We start from the raw sequence: 23,011 nt of genomic DNA, 5'->3' as shown, positions 1-23,011 counted from the left end.
TGGTCCATATTTAAATATCTGACGAAGGTTGTTATTGTCAACAAGAGAGAAGTCACCCATGATTATATGACCTACAGGCTTAAAGAAGTATGATGAGTCTTGGTAGCCACAAGTAGTGGAATTTACATCTTTGGCTGCCAAGTTCACTTTCTTGAACACCTTCCTATAATTGAACAACCTGGATGAAATGGTGTTCATATACGAAAATGAAATTGTTGGTGGTTCCTGAAATTTGGAATATTGTGGGACATTTTGGTAAACTTATTTTTGACTGAGAATGTTACTTAAATTTAAGGCAACAATTCCCTTTTTGCAAATTTCAAATTCAAGGACATGCAGTCTTTGATTTAGTGGAGATTTGTTTCTGTTTAGGCCAAACGTTTCAAACCGAACTTTACTCTCTGTACTGTAGACCACCCATCAGCAAAAATTGCTGGAGTCGTTTAATTTCTTTCTTTGACACAGAGTATAGTATTGTCTTACTTTGTGCAGTCCCAATGATCCTCAAGGAGAGGCAACAAATGAATGGTATCATTTGGCCTTTGGCCTTTCTTGTGACCATGGCTACGTCGACGTCTTTGGGATGCTGGAAACAGATTCTATACATTAACGTTGGCACGTCTTTGGTTAGAAAGATTTTTATAAGTCTTATAATTTGTCATATAGGGTTGACTGCATTTAAAAATGCTAGATGGATGGAATATTTCCGCTAATATCCTTACTTTCATGCAAAGAATGGCATGACTTTCAGAATTGAAATGTTGGTAGACACAATTGGAACATTTAGCAAGACCAACTTTCTTAATTAGATTTGTTTGTATTGTTTTCAGCTTGACTTATCTTTGGACAGTATGGTAGCTAGTTAACAGTATGGTGATAAGGTAGCTAAAAAAGCAAATAACATCCCGAGTTGCATATATGCTAGATACACGTCTTCTCGATATTGCGATACTTATTGACTAGCTGTGAAACTTACATCGAATGTCATGGTAATAGCACTTAAAAATATACACAATGGTAAAAAATAGATACATGGGACAAAAAGAATGTTTTCCTAAATAACAGTTGATTAGATATATCCCACTTCTCCCTATATTTAGCAGAAGACAAACTTATTCTTGAGCATTGCATTTTTTGCTATAATCTTTTGCCTGATTGTTTTCTGGCGTTAACGTTTTGTGTAATTTAGAGTCTTTTGAAAAGTGTCAATTTAATTTTCTTTCAGAGAGCATATTCAAGTGATACCTAACTGATTGGGCATAGCAGGATGAACCGCCGCAGATCTACAGCATTGTGTGCAATAATTTTTCTTGTTTCAATACCTGGATTTGTATGGTGGAGAAGTGATCAATATGTGAGTAAATATTTACACGAACATTCATATTGAGTACTTATTTATTTTTTTACGATAACCTCATTGTTTCTACATAACGATCTTCCTCTTTAAAGAACACACAGTGTGTATGTGCAGATGTCTCATGATTGATAGTCAACCTTCCCTTCATGTCGATCACTAGTCCAGCCGGTCAAGCCTTTGGACTGAAATGCTCGTCTACGATTTCAAACATCATACGACTCTTACTCAGGGTTTGAGGGTTTTAGCATTAAATGCACAAGTGAAGCATTTAAAACGTTTCATGACATACATGTAAACTGTGGGACAAGAGACAGTATACTGAGTTGTTTTTTTTATGTAATTGAAATTTGAAAGAAATGTTAAATTTGATTATGTCTATTTAACCTTCACTTATTCCGGGAACATTTTGTAAAAAGTAATCTGTGGCTGGGTGATTTTGTGTAAAAATATATTGGTTCAATGACGACTGGGGTAAGAAATGAATATTTGCAACTACATTCCCCCTACCATGTTTGATGAATTGTAAATGTGTGCCGCAAATTTATTTATTTTCAAAGATACCCACCAGCAGTTGGACATTATGCGGATGTATCTCTTCATTTTTAATGTTTTAAATCAAATAGTATTTTATAAAATAGAACCATGTAGAAGTATTCGATGAGTGCTAACTTAGCACCAATGCAGTTGACTTTATAGATATAATATATCTAACTTAAGATATCTTCATTTGAAAATCAAACATATGATAAAATCAACTGAAAGGTTGACTTGTTTTGCTCCTCAGTTGACAAATTTGACGCGTAGGAGACAAGAATTAATTGACATATTTTGAGTTGTACCATATGCCTGTTCTTAAGCAGTCACTGGTCGCCAAGGCGTCTAATGCTCCGCGAATCGCTGTTCAGGCCTGCGCGACAGTATCTGTCATGACCCGAAATGCAAGCTTCCTCCTGTGTGTGATTTATGGTTTGCCAGGACCATACCCGAACTTTCATAAAAAGGATAAAACTCCCAGATAAAACTAAAGACCTATTATCCCTTTTGGCGTTCCTCCCAATTTAACCTGATCATGATCTGACATACATTCATATAACAGGAACATTGTTAAGTTGCATTAAGTGTTTCTTATCTCAACTCAATGTTTCAGCTGGACATTGGGGAAGTGTACATGTCTAGTGATGGAAAGCCATTCTCGTTTAACAAGATACATTGACCAGCTACTCAATCTGAAAACAGCGGAAAACCACTTCATTACTTCAGACAGATTGGAAGAATGTCAACCTTTTTCTTAACTGCTTTTGCAGTAAATGACCGACCAATAAATGGTCGTTTGAACATCAACATAAACACCTTTGATGGCGCCCATGTGACCTTGAAGTGTTGCATCATACTGAGCAACCACACGTTGTTGATAACCAATGCATCCGAACATTACAAGATGTCACGTGCGGGTCATTACCACGCTACGCAATACACTTGTTCATTACCGCTTGGGACAGATGTGGTACAGATGTCCCTGACGTCGTCCTCGTGCAGCCATGATGTACAGGATTATATTCCAGTGAAGAGACCAGTTCGACGACCAGGAGGTTTAGCTCTGTGTGGGAAGACCTTATTTGGAAAAGACCTGAGGCCTCAGCGATTAGTGGAATGGATAGAAATCCAAAAGCTACTGGGAGTTGACAAGATTCTGATATTTGATTTGGACAATCCAGAGAGTATACGAAAGATATTTCGGTATTACTCCAAAGAAGGAATACTGGAAGTTCAGCCCTTCGAATTACCAGGAAGAATAGACGGTAATATTATTAAACATTTTTCTTGTAACGTTTTTTTGTTACTCCCGGTGCTAAGGTTGTGTCACTGTGCACAACGTATGTGGTGTCATCGCACCATGAAATAACATAAGTCAAAATAACGTAAAATAACATATAGTAGTAGGTTATTCAGTAGTACGTCCACATGGCCTAAGTACAGTTTTACGTGTCAAGATAAGTGGTCACGTCAGAGTTTGTAATTGAAAAACATGTTTTAAGCAAAAGATTTAAGGAGTTGTACATTTCTAGTATTCGGCAACTTTACCATTGACTGAGTGCTGGTAGAGCTATAGTGAGGTATTTCTAATACCTGAGCACTTGGGGCATATAACATAATATGATACTCATCAGTAACAAAAGCTAAATTACAATGTGTAAATAGAGTCGGACTTATCTACATTTTTACATTGTCTTGATGTATTGTTTATCATCACTGACGTCTTGTGCAATCCATACATGAGAAAATCCGCAAAAGAATAGAAGATAGCGTATTTCTGATGTCCAATTTGTTTTTTCCAATTTCATTCAATTTTCGTAGCATATTATAACATTGATGGGCATGTCTATATTCATTCTTTATAATCTAATCCAATATTTAACAATTCTCATCTGAGTAGATATATACAGACAATGCCGCCCTGTCTCACCAAGGATAGCTTTGTCAGCAGCAAACTTTCCAACTCGCTTGAAGAAGGCTGCTTGGACAAAAGGTTTGCACGCACAAGAAAACAGTTGTATTGTTGAAATATATTATTTATTGGAATAATGACATTTGAGAGGGACGATTTTTCATTTCTTTTGCAATTGCATTTTCTTTCAAAAATTTACTTCAAGTCCCCACTTTTTACAAAATGATGTAGCACAATCAAGTTGTCGCTGTAGGCCAATCACAGTATATGAAAATGTCGCAACATCGTCCGCAAATAGAAGGAGCATTAAATCTTTAATACTTTGTGAAATAAATATGTAATAGTTACAAGATGTTACATTTCTGTCACTAATTCATTTATGAAGAAGATAAACAAAAGCGGACTTAAGATGCATCCTTGACGAACTTAAGACGATGTTTGAAATGATGGGGTTATCTCACTATTAATTTTCAAGCAAGATTTAACGGAGCCGTACATGTTTTTGAGACTACTGTGTATTTTTCCATGACATCCTTTCTGTAACAATAAGTTTTTTTTCTTGGTCAAAGGTCAAATGCCTTTTTAAAATCTATAAACGCACAAAGGAAACGTCCTTTTGGTCTGAAAAGATACTTACTGTATATTGCTTGTGAAGAGAATAGGTTGTCTATTCTAGACTGATGCCCTCGGAAATCAGCTTGTGATTCTGATAATAGGTAATTTAATTCAATCCATTTTCTTAGTCCTCTTCCAATAATAGCAGTAAACAACTTTCCAGTCACCTTAGTGGGGATACTTCACTGTAATTATTCGGATCATTTTTGTAACCTGATTTTAACAAACGTAAAATCATGCCAATATTCCATGATTTAGGGGAAACTAAATAATCCAGAATCTGATTAAATACAAGTTTTAGATGTGAAACAATGCAATAAATGCCCACCTCTAAGAATTCCAAGGGTAATGTGTGATTGTGTTAAGGAAGGGTAATGTGTGATTGTATCAAGGAAGGGGAATGTGTAATTGTATCGAGGAAGGGTCATGTGTGACTGTATCATGGAAGGGTTTTGTGCTATTGTATCGAGAAAGAGTAATGTGTAATTGTATCGAGGAAGGGTCATGTGTGATTGTATCATGGAAGGGTTTTGTGGCATTGTATCGAGAAAGAATAATGTGTAATTGTATCGAGGAAGGGTAATGTGTGATTGTATCGAGGAAGGAACATGTGTGATTGTATCATGGAAGGCTTTTGTGCTATAGTATCGAGAAAGAGTAATGTGCAAATTGTATCGAGGAAGGGTAATGTGTGATTGTATCGAGGAAGGGAAATGTGTAATTGTATCAAGAAGGAGTAATGTGTCATTGTATTGAGGAAGGGTAATGTGTGATTGTATCGAGGAAGGATAATGTGTAATTGTATCGAGGAAGGATAATGTGTAAGTGTATCGAGGAAGGATAATGTGTGATTGTATCGAGGAGGAGTAATGTTTGATTGTATGGAGGAAGGGTAATGTGTGATTTGACTTTGAGGGTAATGTGTGATTTAGCGAGGAAGGATAATGTGTGATAGTTTCGAGGAAGGGTAATGTGTGATTGTATCATGGAAGGGTTTTGTGCTATTGAGAAAGGGTAATGCGTTATTGTATTGAGGAAAGGTAATGTGTGATTGTGTCGAGGAGGGATATTGTGTGATTGTACCGAGGAAAGGGAATGTGCAATTGTATCGAGGAAGGGTAATGTGTGATTGGATTAGTAGTGGTAATGTCTGATGGTATCGAGAAAGGATAATGTAAGTATCGAGAAATGGTATTGTGTGATTGTATCTATGAAAGATAAAGTGGGATTTTATCGAGTAAGGTTAATGTTTGATTGCATCGAGGGAGGATTGAGTGTGATTGTAGCAAAGAAGGATAATGTGGGATTTTATTGAGGAAGGGTATCGTGTGATTGTATCGAGGAAGCTTAGGGTTTGATTGCATCGAGGAAGTGGAATGTGTGATTGTTTTGAGGAAGGGTAATCTGTGATTGTATCAAGGAAGGACCATGTGTGATTGTACCGAGGAAGGGTATTGTGTGATTGTATCGAGGAGGGGTAATGTGTGATTGTATCGAAGAAGGATAATTTGTGATTGTATCAAGGAAAGGTAATGTGTGATCGTATCGAGGAAGGATTATGTGTGATTGTATCGAAGAAGGATAATGTGTGATTGTATCAAGAAAGGGCTAGGTGTGATTGTATCGCAGAACGATAATGTGTGATCGTATCGAGGAAGTGAAATGTGTGATTGTATCTAGGAAGGGTAGTGAGTGGCTTTATCTAGGAAGGGTAATATGTTATTATATCAAGGAAGGATCATGTGTGATTTTATCGAGGATTGGTATTTTGGGATTGTTTCAAGGAAGGGTATTGTGTGATTGTATGGAGGAGGGGTAATGTGTATTTGCATCGAGGAAGGATAATGAGTGATTGTATTGAGGAAGGGTCAGATGTGATTGCATCGAGGAAGGGTATGGTTTGATTGTATCGAGGAAGGTAATTTGTCATTGTATCGAGGAAGGATAATATGTGATGGTATCGAGAAAGGGTAATGTGTGATTGTATCTAGGTGGTGTCATGTGTGATTGTGTTGAGGAAGGGTATTGTGCTATTGTTTCGAGGAAGAGTATTGTCTGATTGTTTCGAGAAAGGGTAATGTGTGATTGTATCGAGGAGGGGTATTGTGTGATTGCATCGAGGAAGGATAATGAGTGTTTGTATTGATGAAAGGTGCTTTTATAGAAGAGTGAGTGAGTGAGTGAGTGAGTTGGGTTTTACGCCGCTTTTAACAGTATTCCAGTTTTATCGCGACGTGTCGGCTTCATTTGGGAGGAAAGCCCGAAGTGGTGCAGGTCTCAGACGTTTACCACTTCGGTGAAAACCTGAGCACGGGTATGGTGCTGACAAACCTAGAAACATAATCGGGACGAACCGGGATTCGAACCCACAATCATAGGTTTCAGGGGTGCCCAAGGGACGCAACTCTGCACAGCGAATCGCGGCACCTTAGACGACTGGGCCACCCGTGCCCCCTTTTATCGAAGAGGGTATTGTGTGATTGTATCGAGGAAGGGTAATGTGTGATTGTATTGAAGAAGGATAATGTGTGATTGTATCGAGAAGGGTAATGTGGGATTTTGTCGAGGAAAGGTAATCTGTGATTGGACATGGAGGGGTAATGTATGATGATATCGAGGAAGGGTAATGTGTGATTGTATCGAGGAAGGATAATGTGTGTTTGTATCGAGGAAGAGTAATGTGTGATTGTGTCGAGGGAGGCTAATGTGTCATTGTATCGAGGAGGGGTGTTGTGTGATTGTATTGAGGAAGGATAATGTGTGATTGAAACGAGGAAAGGGTAATGTGTGTTTACATCGAGGAGGGGTAATGTTTGATTGCATCATGGGGTAATGTTTGATTGTATCATGGAAGGGCTTTTTGCTATTGTATCGAGGAAGAGTAATGTCTGATTGTATCGAGGAAGTGTAATGTGTGATTGTATCATGGAAGGGTTTTGTGCTCTTGTATCGAGGAAGAGTAATGTGTGATTGTATCAGGGAAGGATAATGCGGATTCTAGCTAGGAGGGTTTTTTGTGTGATTATATCAATGAAGGATCATGTGTGATTGTACTGAGGAAGGGTATTCTGTGATTGTATCGAGAAAGGGTAGTGTGTTATTGTATCGAGGAAGGGTATTGTGTGAATGCATCAAGGAAAAGGAATGTGTAATTTTATCGGGGAAGGGTAATGTGTGATTGGACTAGGAGGGGTAATTTGTTATGGTATCGAGGAAGGATAAGCTGTGATTGTATCGAGGAAGGATAATGTGTGATTGTATCTAGGAAAGGATAATGTGTGATTACATCGAGGAAGGGTAATGTGTGATTGTATCATGTAAGGATAATGTGTGATTGTATCGAGGAAAGGGTAATATGTGATTAGAGCGAGGAAGTGTATTGTGTGATTGTATCATGGAAGGGTTTTGTGCAATTGTATCGAGGGAGAGTACTGTGTTATTGTATCGAGGAAGGGTAATGCGGATTCTATCGAGGAGGGTTTTTGTGTGATTTTATGGAGGAGGGGTTTTGTGTGATTGTATCGAGGAAGGGTAATTTGTGATTTTATCGAGGAAGGATAAGGTGTGACTGTGTCAAGGAAGGGTGATGTCTGACTGTATCGAGAAATGGGAATGTGTAATTTTATCCGGGAAGGGTAATGTTTGATTGGACTAGGAGGGGTAATATGTGATTTTATCGAGGAAGGGTATTGTGTGATTGCATCTAGGAAAGGGAATGTGTAATTGTATCGAGGAAGTGTAATGTGTGATTGCATCTAGGAAAGGGAATGTGTAATTGTATAGAGGAAGGTAATGTGTGATTGGACTTGAAGGGGTAATTTGTGATGGTTTCGAGGAAGGATACTGTGTGATTGTATCGAGGAAGGTTAATGTGTTATTGTATCGTTTAAGGGTAATGTGTGGTTTTATCGAGGAGGGTATTGTGTGATTGTATCGAAGAAGGGTAATGTGTGATTGTATCAAGCAAGCTTAAAGTGAGATTGCATCGTGGAAGTGTATTGTGTGATTGTATCGAGGAAAGGGAATGTGTAATTTTATAGGGAATTGGTAATGTGTGATTGGACTAGGAGGGATAATGTGTGATTTGATGGAGAAAGGATTAGGTGTGACTGTGACGAGGAAGGGTAATGCCTGAATGTTTCGAGAAAGGGTTATGTGTTATTTTATCGAGGAAGGGTATTGTGTGATTGCATCTAGGAAAGGGAATGTGTAATTGTATCGAGGAAGTGTAATGTGTGATTGCATCTAGGAAAGGGAATGTGTAATTGTATCGAGGATGGGTAATATGTGATTGTATCATGGAAGGGTTTTGTCCAATTGTATCGAGAAACAGTAATGTGTGATTGTATCGAGAAAGGGTTATGCAGATTGTATCGAGGAGGGGTTTTGTCTGATTGTATCGAGGAGGGGTAATATGTGATTGTATCGAGGAGGGGTTTTGTCTGATTGTATCGAGGAGGGGTAATATGTGATTGTATCGAGGAGGGGTTTTGTCTGATTGTATCGAGGAGGGGTTTTGTGTGATTGTATCAAGGAAGGGTAATGTGTAATTGTATTGAGGAAGGATAATGTGTGATTGTATCTAGGAAAGGGTAATGTGTGATTACATCGAGGAAGGGTAATGTGTGATTGTATCGAGGAAGGATAATTTGTGATTGTATCTAGGAAAGGGTAATGTGAGATTACATCGAGGAAGGGTAATGTGTGATTGTATCATGGAAGGGTTTTGTGCAATTGTATCGAGGAAGAGTAATGTGTCATTGTATCGAGGAAGGGTAATGCGGATTTTATCGAGGAGGGGTTTGTGTGATTGTATGGAGGAAGGGTTTTGTGTGATTGTATCTAGGAAGGGTAATGTGTTATTTTATTGAGGAAGGATAAGGTGTGACTGTGTCGAGGAAGGGTGATGTCTGACTGTATCGAGAAAGGGTAATGTGTGATTTTATCAAGGAAGGGTATTGTGTGATTGCACCGAGGAAAGGGAATGTGCAATTTTACCGAGGAAGGGTAATTTGTGATTTGACTAGGAGGGGTAATATGTGATGGTATCGAGGAAGGATAATGTGTGATTGCATCGTTGAAGATAATGTGTGATTTGATGGAGGAAGGATTAGGTGTGACTTTGAGGACGAAGGGTAATGTGTGATTGTTTCGAGGAGGGTTAATGTATGATTGTATCGAGGAAGGGTAATGTGTGATTGTATCGAGGAAGGGTAATGTGTGATTGGACTAATAGTGGTAAAGGGTGATGTTATCGAGGAAAGATAATGTGGGATTGATTGAGGAAGAGTAATTTGTGATTGTTTTGAGGAGGGGTGATGTTTGATTGTATCGAGGAGGCGTATTATGTGATTGTATCGAGGAAGAGTAATGTGTGATTGTATCGAAAAAGGATAATGTGTGATTGTATCGAGGAAGGGTAATGTGTGATTGTATCGAGGAAGGGTAATGTGTGATTGTATCGAGGAAGGGTAATGTGTGATTGTATCGAGGAAGGGTAATGTGTGATTGGACTAATAATGGTAATGGGTGATGTTATCGAGGAAGGATTATGTGTGATTTGATGGAGAAAGGATTAGGTGTGACTGTGACGAGAAAGGGTAATGCCTGATTGTTTCGAGAAAGGGTTATGTGTTATTTTATCGAGGAAGGGTATTGTGTGATTGCATCTAGAAAAGGGAATGTGTAATTGTATCGAGGAAGTGTAATGTGTGATTGCATCTAGGAAAGGGAATGTGTAATTGTACAGAGGAAGGGTAATGTGTGATTGGACTAATAGTGGTAATGGGTGATGTTATCGAGGAAGGATAATGTGTGATGGTTTCGAGGAAGGATACTGTGTGATTGTAACGAAGACGGTTAATATGTGATTGTATCGTTTAAGGGTAATGTGTGGTTTTATCAAGGAGGGTATTGTGTGATTGTATCGAAGAAGGGTAATGTGTGATTGTATCAAAGAATGATTATGTTTGATTGTATCGAGGAGGCGTACTGTGTTATTCCATCGAAGAAGGAAAAATGTGTCATTCTATCGAGAAAGGTTGTTGTGTGATTGTATCAAGGAAGGGTAAAGTGAGATTGCACCGAGGAAGGGTAATTTGTGATTGTACTAGAAGGGGTAATGTGTGATTGCATCGTGGAAGGGTAACGTGTGATTGCATCGAGGAAGGATAAAGTGTGACTGTGTCGAGGAAGGGTAATGTGGGATTTTATCGAGGGAGGATAATGTGGGATTGTTTCAAGGAGGGTTAATGTTTGATTGTATCGAGGAAGGTTAATATGTGATTGTATCATGGAAGGGATTTTTCTTATTGTATCGAGGAAGAGTAATGTGTGATTGTTTCCAGGATGGGTAATGTGTCATTGTATTTAGGAGGGGTTTTGTGTGATTGTATCGAGGAAGGGTAATGTGTGATTGGATCAAGGAAGGGTTTTGTGTTATTGTATCGAGGAGGGGTAATGTGTGATTGTATCGAGGAAGGGTAATGTGTGATTGGACTAATAGTGATAATGGGTGATGTTATCGAGGAAGGATAATGTGGGATTTTATTGAGGAAGAGTAATTTGTGATTGTTTTGAGAAGGGTAATGATTGATTGATTCGAGGAAGGGTAATGTGTGATTGTAGTGTGGAAGGGTAATGTGTGATTGTATCGAGGAGGCGTATTATGTGATTGTATCTAGGAAGGGTAATATGTGATTGTATCGAAGAAGAATGATGTGTGATTGTATCAAGTAAGGGTAATGTGTGATTGTATCGAGGATGGGTAATGTGTAATTGCATCGAGGAAGGATAATGTGTGATTGTATCGAATAAGGATAATGTATGATTGTATCTAGGAAGGGTAATGTGTGATTGTTTCGAGGAAGGGTATTGTGTGATTGTATTGATGAAGGGTCAGATGTGATTGCATCGAGGAAGGGTAAGGTTTGATTGTATCAAGTAAGGGTAATGTGTGATTGTATCGAGGATGGGTAATGTGTAATTGCATCGAGGAAGGATAATGTGTGATTGTATCGAATAAGGATAATGTATGATTGTATCGAGGAAGGGTAATGTGTGAATGTTTCGAGGAAGGGTATTGTGTGATTGTATTGATGAAGGGTCAGATGTGATTGCATCGAGGAAGGGTAAGGTTTGATTGTATCGAGGAAGGGTAATGCGGATTTTATCGAGGAGGGGTTTGTGTGATTGTATGGAGGAAGGGTTTTGTGTGATTGTATCTAGGAAGGGTAATGTGTTATTTTATTGAGGAAGGATAAGGTGTGACTGTGTCGAGGAAGGGTGATGTCTGACTGTATCGAGAAAGGGTAATGTGTGATTTTATCAAGGAAGGGTATTGTGTGATTGCACCGAGGAAAGGGAATGTGCAATTTTACCGAGGAAGGGTAATTTGTGATTTGACTAGGAGGGGTAATATGTGATGGTATCGAGGAAGGATAATGTGTGATTGCATCGTTGAAGATAATGTGTGATTTGATGGAGGAAGGATTAGGTGTGACTTTGAGGACGAAGGGTAATGTGTGATTGTTTCGAGGAGGGTTAATGTATGATTGTATCGAGGAAGGGTAATGTGTGATTGTATCGAGGAAGGGTAATGTGTGATTGGACTAATAGTGGTAAAGGGTGATGTTATCGAGGAAAGATAATGTGGGATTGATTGAGGAAGAGTAATTTGTGATTGTTTTGAGGAGGGGTGATGTTTGATTGTATCGAGGAGGCGTATTATGTGATTGTATCGAGGAAGAGTAATGTGTGATTGTATCGAAAAAGGATAATGTGTGATTGTATCGAGGAAGGGTAATGTGTGATTGTATCGAGGAAGGGTAATGTGTGATTGTATCGAGGAAGGGTAATGTGTGATTGTATCGAGGAAGGGTAATGTGTGATTGGACTAATAATGGTAATGGGTGATGTTATCGAGGAAGGATTATGTGTGATTTGATGGAGAAAGGATTAGGTGTGACTGTGACGAGAAAGGGTAATGCCTGATTGTTTCGAGAAAGGGTTATGTGTTATTTTATCGAGGAAGGGTATTGTGTGATTGCATCTAGAAAAGGGAATGTGTAATTGTATCGAGGAAGTGTAATGTGTGATTGCATCTAGGAAAGGGAATGTGTAATTGTACAGAGGAAGGGTAATGTGTGATTGGACTAATAGTGGTAATGGGTGATGTTATCGAGGAAGGATAATGTGTGATGGTTTCGAGGAAGGATACTGTGTGATTGTAACGAAGACGGTTAATATGTGATTGTATCGTTTAAGGGTAATGTGTGGTTTTATCAAGGAGGGTATTGTGTGATTGTATCGAAGAAGGGTAATGTGTGATTGTATCAAAGAATGATTATGTTTGATTGTATCGAGGAGGCGTACTGTGTTATTCCATCGAAGAAGGAAAAATGTGTCATTCTATCGAGAAAGGTTGTTGTGTGATTGTATCAAGGAAGGGTAAAGTGAGATTGCACCGAGGAAGGGTAATTTGTGATTGTACTAGAAGGGGTAATGTGTGATTGCATCGTGGAAGGGTAACGTGTGATTGCATCGAGGAAGGATAAAGTGTGACTGTGTCGAGGAAGGGTAATGTGGGATTTTATCGAGGGAGGATAATGTGGGATTGTTTCAAGGAGGGTTAATGTTTGATTGTATCGAGGAAGGTTAATATGTGATTGTATCATGGAAGGGATTTTTCTTATTGTATCGAGGAAGAGTAATGTGTGATTGTTTCCAGGATGGGTAATGTGTCATTGTATTTAGGAGGGGTTTTGTGTGATTGTATCGAGGAAGGGTAATGTGTGATTGGATCAAGGAAGGGTTTTGTGTTATTGTATCGAGGAGGGGTAATGTGTGATTGTATCGAGGAAGGGTAATGTGTGATTGGACTAATAGTGATAATGGGTGATGTTATCGAGGAAGGATAATGTGGGATTTTATTGAGGAAGAGTAATTTGTGATTGTTTTGAGAAGGGTAATGATTGATTGATTCGAGGAAGGGTAATGTGTGATTGTAGTGTGGAAGGGTAATGTGTGATTGTATCGAGGAGGCGTATTATGTGATTGTATCTAGGAAGGGTAATATGTGATTGTATCGAAGAAGAATGATGTGTGATTGTATCAAGTAAGGGTAATGTGTGATTGTATCGAGGATGGGTAATGTGTAATTGCATCGAGGAAGGATAATGTGTGATTGTATCGAATAAGGATAATGTATGATTGTATCGAGGAAGGGTAATGTGTGATTGTTTCGAGGAAGGGTATTGTGTGATTGTATTGATGAAGGGTCAGATGTGATTGCATCGAGGAAGGGTAAGGTTTGATTGTATCGAGGAAGGGGAATGTGTGATTGTATCGAGTAAGTGTTATGTGTGATTATATCAAGCTGGTTATAAGCATTACCAGTATACAGCTGATTCTTCTTCTATTTGAAGGTGTCGCCTTTCGGGATCTGTGTAAACACCGCCATGACCATGATGGGCAGTTTTCTCAAGATGAGAGTTTTGTCCTGTTAGACTGCAGAGAGAGACTATCGGGATACAGCTGGGTGATGGGTATTGATGCTGATGAGATCATTCTTCCAAGGAAAAATGTCACTTTGAAACCTTTCATCAAGGTATTTTCTGTCATAACAAAACAGCAGTCATATAGCTGGAATATTGCTGAGTGCTGCGTTAAACAACAAACAAACAAACATAACAAAACATCTGAATATTTAACTGTCTATTCATTTACAGTGATGCTACATAATAAATAACACCATGAGGTAATGTACTCTGTCTGAGTTTAATAGATGGGGAACAACGATAAGTACCATTTCCAAAGTGATATTTACTCCAATAGTGAGTGGGTGAGTATGAGAGAGTGAGTTGGGTTTAACGCCGCTTTTAACAGTATACCAGTTTTGTCGCGGCATGTCAGCTTAATGTGTGAGGAACACCCGAAGTGACGCAGGTCCACTTCTGTGAAAACCCGAGCACGGGTATGGTGCTGACAAACCTAGAAACATAATCGGGGCGAACCGGGATTCGAACCCACAATCATAGGTCTCTGGCGTTCCAAAGGGACGCGGCGATTTAGACGACTGGGCCACCCGTGCCCCCAACGTGAGTATGCTTTTACGCCGCTTTTAGCAATATTCCAGAAATATCACGTCGGGGGACACCAGAAATGGGCTTCACACATTGTACCCACGTCGGGAATCAACCCGGGTCTTCGGTGCGAAGGCTTTAACTACTAGGCTACCCGACCGCCCCTACACCATTAAGATAAAACAGCGTACATAACTTAACATTGCTGATATTCAAATCTCAGGAACTAACTGCCAAGCACCCACAAGCAGCAGGGTTCCACTTCTACATGATGTTCCACTACACCAGCCACGGCAAAACAAGGAACCATTCTTCTGGCATGGAACACTTAGAATACTCCAGGTCAACACCACCTCAATGGAAGGCTTACAAGTACTTTTATATTCCCGACAGAGTGGTGATTCCATCGACTCATTTGGTCAACGCCAAAGCCCCTTACACAGTGTAAGTAGTCAGAGTCTGAAAGAAAGTGTTCGATGTTAAAAAAGTCAGTGGATTGTAATACCGATACATGGACGAGCACTATTCGGCCATGACAGGTCGTTCACATGAAACATGCATTGTCATTGTTCGGTCGTGACATGATATATGTATTATCAAGGGGACTCGTGTTTGCTAATAAAATAATATTTGAAATATAAATGTTTTAGTCACAATTTGCACGTGCGTGTCAATGCATGGCGCACAATTTAGATGTTTGTTTTTTGGTTTGGCGCATGGTACTCATCAAACCTAAGGCACCAAGAACAATGGGAAGTCAAACAACTTCTTTTTTACTCTCTCTCTCTCTCTCTCAGTATACAGGCGATGTTGTTGATGGATTCAAGGTATTGGCGATGTAGTTGATGGATTAAGTATACAGGCCATGTTGTTGATAGATTTAAGGTATTGGCAGTGTAGTTGATAGATTCAGTATACAGGCGATGTTGTTGATAGATACAGTATACAGGCAATGTTGTTGATAGATTCAGTATACAGGCGATGTTGTTGATAGATTCAGTATACAGGCCATGTTATTGATAGATTCAGTATACAGGTGATGTTGTTGATAGATTCAAGGTATTGGCGGTGTAGTTGATAGATTAAGTATACAGGCGATGTTGTTGATAGATTTAAGGTATTGGCGGTGTAGTTGATAGATTAAGTATACAGGCGATGTTGTTGATAGATTCAAGGTATTGGCGGTGTAGTTGATAGATTAAGTATAGAGGCGATGTTGTTGATAGATACAGTATACAGGCGATGTTGTTGATAGATTCAAGGTATTGGCGGTGTAGTTGAGAGATTCAGTATACAGGCGATGTTGTTGATAGATTCAAGGTATTGGCGGTGTAGTTGATAGATTCAGTATACAGGCGATGTTGTTGATAGATACAGTATACAGGCGATGTTGTTGATAGATTCAAGGTATTGGCGGTGTAGTTGATAGATTCAGTATACAGGCGATGTTGTTGATAGATTCAAGGTATTGGCGATGTAGTTGATAGATTCAGTATTCAGGCGATGTTGTTGATAGATTCAGTATACAGGCGATGTTATTGATAGTTTCAGTATACAGGCGATGTTTTTGATAGATTCAAGGTATTGGGGGTGTAGTTGATAGATTAAGTATACAGGCGATGTTGTTGATAGATACAGTATACAGGCGATGTTATTGATAGGTTCAGTATACAGGCGATGTTGTTGATAGATTCAAGGTATTGGCGATGTAGTTGATAGATTCAGTATACAGGGGATGTTGTTGATATATTCAGTGTACAGGCGATGTTGTTGATAGATTCAAGGTATTGGTATTTTATTTCAATTCAGTAGACATAAATGTAACATTGGTAACATGTATATGTTGATTGATTATATTAAGTAGGCTGATAATGCCTTCCATTTTCTGTCGAATCTATTAATACTACTATTTTTCATTGCGATACATTTTTTTCTATTTTACATACATCTTTCAATATTTTTATGAAAAAGGAAAGCACAATGGAGTTTTCTTAATGCTTATAGTTGAAAAGGTAGTTGTTTTTGTTGTAGCAAAAAAACTTATCCAGAAGAGTAATATGAATATCATATGCAAATTTCGTGTAAAGGCACATTTCAATTACTAACTAAAATTCCTTTACAATAACGCATTCTACAAACACATGGTACAAGTTTTCAGACTCAGATACACAAAATGAGCATATATCATCATCCATTAACTTAATTTTCAATAATTCCTTTTTGGTATATAGAGATCTATATATGAATCCGTACTGGACATCTATTAGTTTAATATAATTTGTACACATTCTACAATCAGAGAAAACATTATTCCATAAAATGCTTTGATTAAGTTCATTTTCCCATTTATCACACATCAGGGGAAAGATACTTGATACTTGAACTTGATACTTGACAAACTTGGCCCCTGTATACTGGCCTATTCCCATAGATTAAGATATAAAAAAATGCAGCAAACAGGGTGTGGGTTGTCAAAGCATTGTCAGGCAGGTATGTGAAGACTCCCCAACACTGCAACCTTCTGGATTACCCAGATTGTCAGAAGGGCTGTATTCCTTGTAGCAAACTCAGGTACACTCCCATTGTCAGTCAACAGATTGGGAGGTACCAAACCTAAGGCATCGAGAACAATGGGTCGGACAACTTGATACTGGGGATGCAAGCGTGACATTTCGAAAGCGAGGTCCGCACATTTGCCATGTTTTTCCTCAATCTTGTCAATGACATTATTGTCAGGAGGGACAGAAAATTCAATGACATACATGATTTCATTGGATTTATCTAAATGGACAAGATTATATTTGTTGGCCTGGATACGACTGAGGCTGTATACGGGCCTATTCCAAAGGATTTTGTATTTATCATTTCTATGACGCCCTCTACTTATTCTGTGTTGTACCATGAATGGACTTCTGTGTCAAAAAAAGTTATAAAAGGATCCAGCCACTTCATCGTGTCGCTTAAGATACTGTGTTTGTGCCAAAGCTAGGCATCCATAGACAATGCGTTGGACAGTCTCATGAAATTCATTACATAATCTACATTTCATGTTTACATTTTGGTGCAAAGTCATACATTGACGGTTTCGAGTGGGAAGTGACTGGTCCTGGGCAGCAAACAGAAAGCCTTCTGTTTCACTGTTCAGGCAAGCCGACCTCATCCAAGCGAAGGACTCTGCAGGGTTACTGATTTTCTCAACACACTGCACATGAATTCGATGTAGTGGTCGTTCAGACAGCCTCTCCTTGAAAAACTGAGTCTGGGCAGATTTGATATGGCACTTCACTTGGTTGACACTCATTTCTGTACCGTCCAGCCCTTCAGCACCATCAACAAAATCAACACTGACATTGAGATAATGTCCCACATCCTTGACTCGTTTACGAAAACTGTGGAATGCCTTGTTTTCATCATGACTTGCTTGACATGCTTCATAAGAGGATCATCTGACAAGTAAATGTGTGCAAAAGGGCACAAAACAATTCTATCATGAAGAGCCTCTACATTAATCAAACCACGCCCTCCCATCATAATTGGTAAATGTAAGCGACTGAGGGAAGAGTGAGGGTGGTGGGATCTATTGTCTGCCAAAATTCTTCGTGTGAGGACGTCAATACCCTGAATTTCTTTTTTCTTCCAATCAACAACACCAAAATAATACGAAAGGACGGGCACAGCATAAGTATTTTTGGCTTTGACTTTATTTGCGAGTGTTCAGCTCTGAACTCCAGATTTTCTTAAGTCTACATTGGTACTCTGCCCTACGTTTTCCCTTATAAGGGTATTCTGGAGTTTGGCCCTAATCTGCATCCCTAATCTGATCCTCCCTCTTCTACCTTGCCACGTTTCAGATTACGAATGTTGCATTTGTCGAGTCCAGAGGTCCAAAGGACATGCAAATATCATTAGAAAAAGGACTCGACAGGGAGAATCTGTTTTTTGTAGTGTGGATGCTCCATTGGCAAAGTTCAAGGTCATCCATGTAAAGGAGGTGAGTAAGTGGTGTTGGTGATCTGTGCTGAGGAGGTCCAAGATGATAACCGTCCTCTTTGCTAAGCAAAAAGCTTAAAGGTTTTAATGACAAACAGAAAAGCAAAGGACTGAAAGAATCACCCTGAAAAATTCCTCTTTTGATAGAAATGGGTTCCGAAGTTACCACCTGCCCGTACGAAGACATCTCAAGTTTAGTTGACCAGCAATTCATTAAAGACTTGACTAAAACAAGAAGTCGCTCGGGGAGGTCAATGCATTCCAGTGACTTCAAAATCCATTCGTGAGGTACAGAATCATAAGCTTTTCTGTAGTCTATCCAACACATTGAGAGGTTTTGGTGTTAAGTTTAGCCTCTTCACCTTGATTACTGCCGCTTGGTTGAAACGAAATGTGAAACATGTTCTCATTGATAATTTTCTGCAAAGATGGCGAGAATCAAAGGAAAATTCATCTAAAGGTTACTATTATAACATGTTTAAAGAGTTACCATCCCTAGAACCTTATTTACAAGAACTACCAATCACCTTACGCATCTCTCTTTCTCGTTTTAGAACAGCAAATCATAGATTACCCATTGAAACAGGAAGATGGTATAATATTGTAAGAGAGGAAAGAAAATGTACATCGTGTAAAAATTTGATATGTGATGAAATGCACTTTTTATTAGAATGTCAAAAACTCTCAGAAATTAGAAACAAGTTTTTGCCTCAATACTACTGTATGTATCCTTCTGCCATAAAATTCTCTGATTTGATGTCCATTACTTATAAGCCAATTCTATTAAAACTGGCGAGTAATATAAGATCATGTATGGAAATGTTTCACTGACATGTTTTCTCCTATTGTCTCTAATTCCCGTATCCAATTACATCTCTGTATCAATGCCGTGATTTACGAGAATAAACATCATTCATTCAAGGATCATTTTTCAGAACCAGCAGTTGATCCTTACAAACCTAACATCCCTTTCTGGCTCCTGGCGCCGTATCAGATTTGGACTTTTTAATGACATTTTTTTCAGGCAATCAGGTGTAATGAAACACACCAATGGTGACCTTATTTCTTCATGTACACTATTATTGTAATCCTCAACCCGTGGTTCCTTGAAGTTACAGTTGTCGGGTATGGACCACAACTGTTTCCAAAACCTTTCACTGGAATCAATGGTGGGTCTTTTCTCATCACCCTCATTGGTTGCATTTAATTGCCTGTATAATTGTTTTTTCATCTGATTAAAACAATTTATTTTGTTTTATGAAATTATATTTCTTATCCCACTTTCTTTTTCTTTCTGTCCAAACCTTTAACTTTGCCTTCAGAGAATCAAGAATTTGATTGAGAATTTTCTCCTTTGTTGTCTTGTGTTATTATTATTATTACTTACAGATTAAAATAGAAAATGCAGCAAAGAGGGTTTGGGTGATCCTGTCACAGTCAGGCTGGTTAGGCTCATCATCAGCTCAGGGCCCTTGCCTCCTCTACACTCAGCCCAGACAGCGAATGGGAATTCTCCCAGGAAGCATTGCCTAGTCAAACCCACCCAGAACTTTTCAGAGAATGTGAAGACTCCCAACACTGCAGCCTTCTTGTCAGATTGTCAGAAGGGCTGTTTTCCTTGTAGCAAACCCGGGTACTCTCCCAATGTCAGTCAACAGATTGGAAGGTACCAAACCTAAGGCACAGAGAACAATGGTAGGTCGGACAACTTGATACTTGTGATGCAAGGGTGACATTTCGAAAGCGAGGGCTGCATATTTGCCACGTTTTTCCTCAATCTTGTCAATCACATTATTGTCAAAAGGGACAGAAAATTCAATGATATAAATTTTTTTATTGGATTTTTCAAAAAGGACAAGATCAGGTTTGTTGGCTTGGATACGTCTGAAGCTGTTTACGGGCCTATTCCAAAGGATTTTGTATTTATCATTTTCCATGACGCCCTCTACATATTCCGGGTCGTATTATTATTATTATTATTATTATTATTATTATTATTATTATTATTATTATTATTTGAAAATTTTCTTGGTGATAATTATCGTTTTAAGGTGTATCTGATATGAGAATGTTGGCATGTCATATGTTCAACGACAGAATTGCTACTGGCTTGTTTTAGCAGAGAGACGCCACACCGACTGCTTATTGATTGATAGTGACCTTGTTTTCAAGAATATATTTTTTTACAAAAGAGATGTCACCTAATCTTTTATCTCTGCCATTGATGTTTCAATTTGTTTTTTCAGACCCCGTGTGTCCCCAAGTGATGGCGTTATTCATCACGTGCGTCTATGCATTCATAAAGAGAGCGTCTGCTTCCCTCCAGACTCGGTTATTGATTATTCTCTTCTGAGATTTGAGGCCGAATTGCCACAGAGAGTTAAACAGGCGATGAAAGAAATGGTGTAATTGGTGAATGTATTTTCTTTACCTGAATTCACTGAATTGTAGAAGCTAGTAATAAAAGATATATATTATTACTGATGTAAACGTCGTCTCTTTAGCCGACATGTGTATACAATCACTCATTAAACAATAGGCATAATTTCCATAATTATTTGAAAACAGTCCCTGATATCTCAAATACCCCATATGGTGTATCTGACATATCACCACACTTTTGGGCCATCGCTGATTGGCTACTCACCAAATGAAGGCGGGGTTGGCCGATAACTGGGTCACCCTCACCCACTACAATAAGAGGGGTGTTAATTAAAGATTTCCCCTAAACCACTTAGGGTTATCATATTCGGTTGAAATTTCACACGTGTAATGATACATGTATCTATGGGTTATGTCTGAATTTGCAGCACCGAACTATTAATCATATCACTTTTATAGGTGTTATGATCGAGTAGGGTGTGACAATGGAGCCAGTAGAATACCGAGCAGTGATTAGGTTTTTATATTTGAAAGGTTGCACACCAAAAGAAACTTTCGATGAAATGAAAGCAACTTATGGGGAAGATGCCCCATCATATGACGGTGTTAAACACTGGCATCGCCAGTTCAAGTGTGGCCGGACACCTGTGGAAACAGCTGCCATTCCTGATCGCCCCCATTCAGCCATTGATGAGGACACTATCCATCAAGTGGAGACCGCCATTTTGGCAGACCGACGTATAACTGTTCGCCAGTTAGCACAAGATGTCAAGATCAGTGTAGGGTCTGTTAAAAAATCATCCATGACAATTTGAACATGCATAAGGTGTCTGCACGATGGATTCCCAGGCTGCTCATACCTTTACAAAAGCAGGAACGAGTCAATTGCTCAAAGGATCTTTTAGACATGTACCAAAAAAACAGGCAAATTTTTTTGACAGACTTATCACACAGGATGAAAAATGGGTCCATCACTACGATCCTGAGACTAAAGTTCAGTCGATGCAATGGAAGCACGTGTAGTCACCACCCCAAAGAAGCCACATGTCCAACCCTCTGCAGGCAAGGTCATGCTCACGGTGTTTTGGGACCTGCACAGAGTAGTGATGATGGATTTCTTGGCAAAGAGTACCACAATTACAGGAGCTTATTATGCTTCACTGCTGCGGAAATTGCTGGCTAATAACCCTGTAGCCATGACATCTATATGCCTTGAAACACTTAATTGTCGTGATTATAAGATTCTAATCCCAATTGTTAATTGTCAATGTACTGTACATCAACTGTCTGCCATCCTGAACGAGATGTGCAAGTATGATCAATTACTGTTGTTTATGTTTATGACTTACTAAATGTCAGTTGACAAGATAGACACATTTTTTATGGATATCAACTTCTTTAATACTGTGAAAAGCGACGTTTCGGTATAGATCCTTATACTGCTTGACTGCTTGACTGCTTGACAACGGTATAAGGATCTATACCGAAACGTCGCTTTTCACAGTATCAAAGAAGTTGTTATCCATAAAAATTGTGTCTATCTGGTCATCCGTCAACTTCTATGTAATGCCTATCAAACAATTTAAATGTCAGATGACCTTGGCTATATAAGTCTTGGTCCAGAGATGAAAGAGAGAACAAGGCCTTCCCCTGAGCCTAGCTACGGCTAAGCTAGGTGCTCCAACAACCACTACCACTATGTGCTGACCTGGCAAATAGTGTTTGTTTATGTATATATCTACCTGAAAAATTATTTTCTCCAAGTTGTCACTTCCTACCGAGAACCATACTTACTTACTTATATTGGAGATTTTACGTGCGCTTTCCGACTGCAGCGTATTTCGCACACGGGCCCGGCCAATGCAAGCCATTTAATGTGTTTCCGAAAAGGGGAAAAAAGTTGTTTGGCAATCCAGTAGGGGTGTTTTAGTGGTTGCTTATGTAGAATTTTGGAAATTTTGAGATTTGGAAAAAATGTCCTAAAGGGTTTGGGGGGCGAACTAAGGGACCTGAGTATGGAAGTTTGTTAGTTTGATTATGTGGTTTGGTTTTGGTAGTTTATTGGGGTTTTCAATGCGATTTATTAGTCCACTTTTGATTAAGTATACGCCTAAGGCTTTGAATTTTTCTATTATATTT

At 38.9% G+C, this 23,011-nt stretch overlaps 1 pseudogene; it reads left to right on the top strand.

Annotated features, from left to right (window-relative positions):
* The first annotated feature begins 1,267 nt into the window (after positions 1-1,267).
* Positions 1,268-20,899, top strand: LOC139450598 (uncharacterized; annotated as a pseudogene).
* The last annotated feature ends 2,112 nt before the right edge of the window (positions 20,900-23,011 follow it).

The sequence above is a fragment of the Haliotis cracherodii genome, unplaced genomic scaffold (assembly GCF_022045235.1).
Source record: "Haliotis cracherodii isolate W230 unplaced genomic scaffold, xgHalCrac1.p SCAF_8, whole genome shotgun sequence".
In the NCBI taxonomy this organism is placed as follows: domain Eukaryota; kingdom Metazoa; phylum Mollusca; class Gastropoda; order Lepetellida; family Haliotidae; genus Haliotis; species Haliotis cracherodii.
Note: the sequence above shows the minus strand (reverse complement) of the source record. Positions and strands in the feature narration are given on the sequence as shown.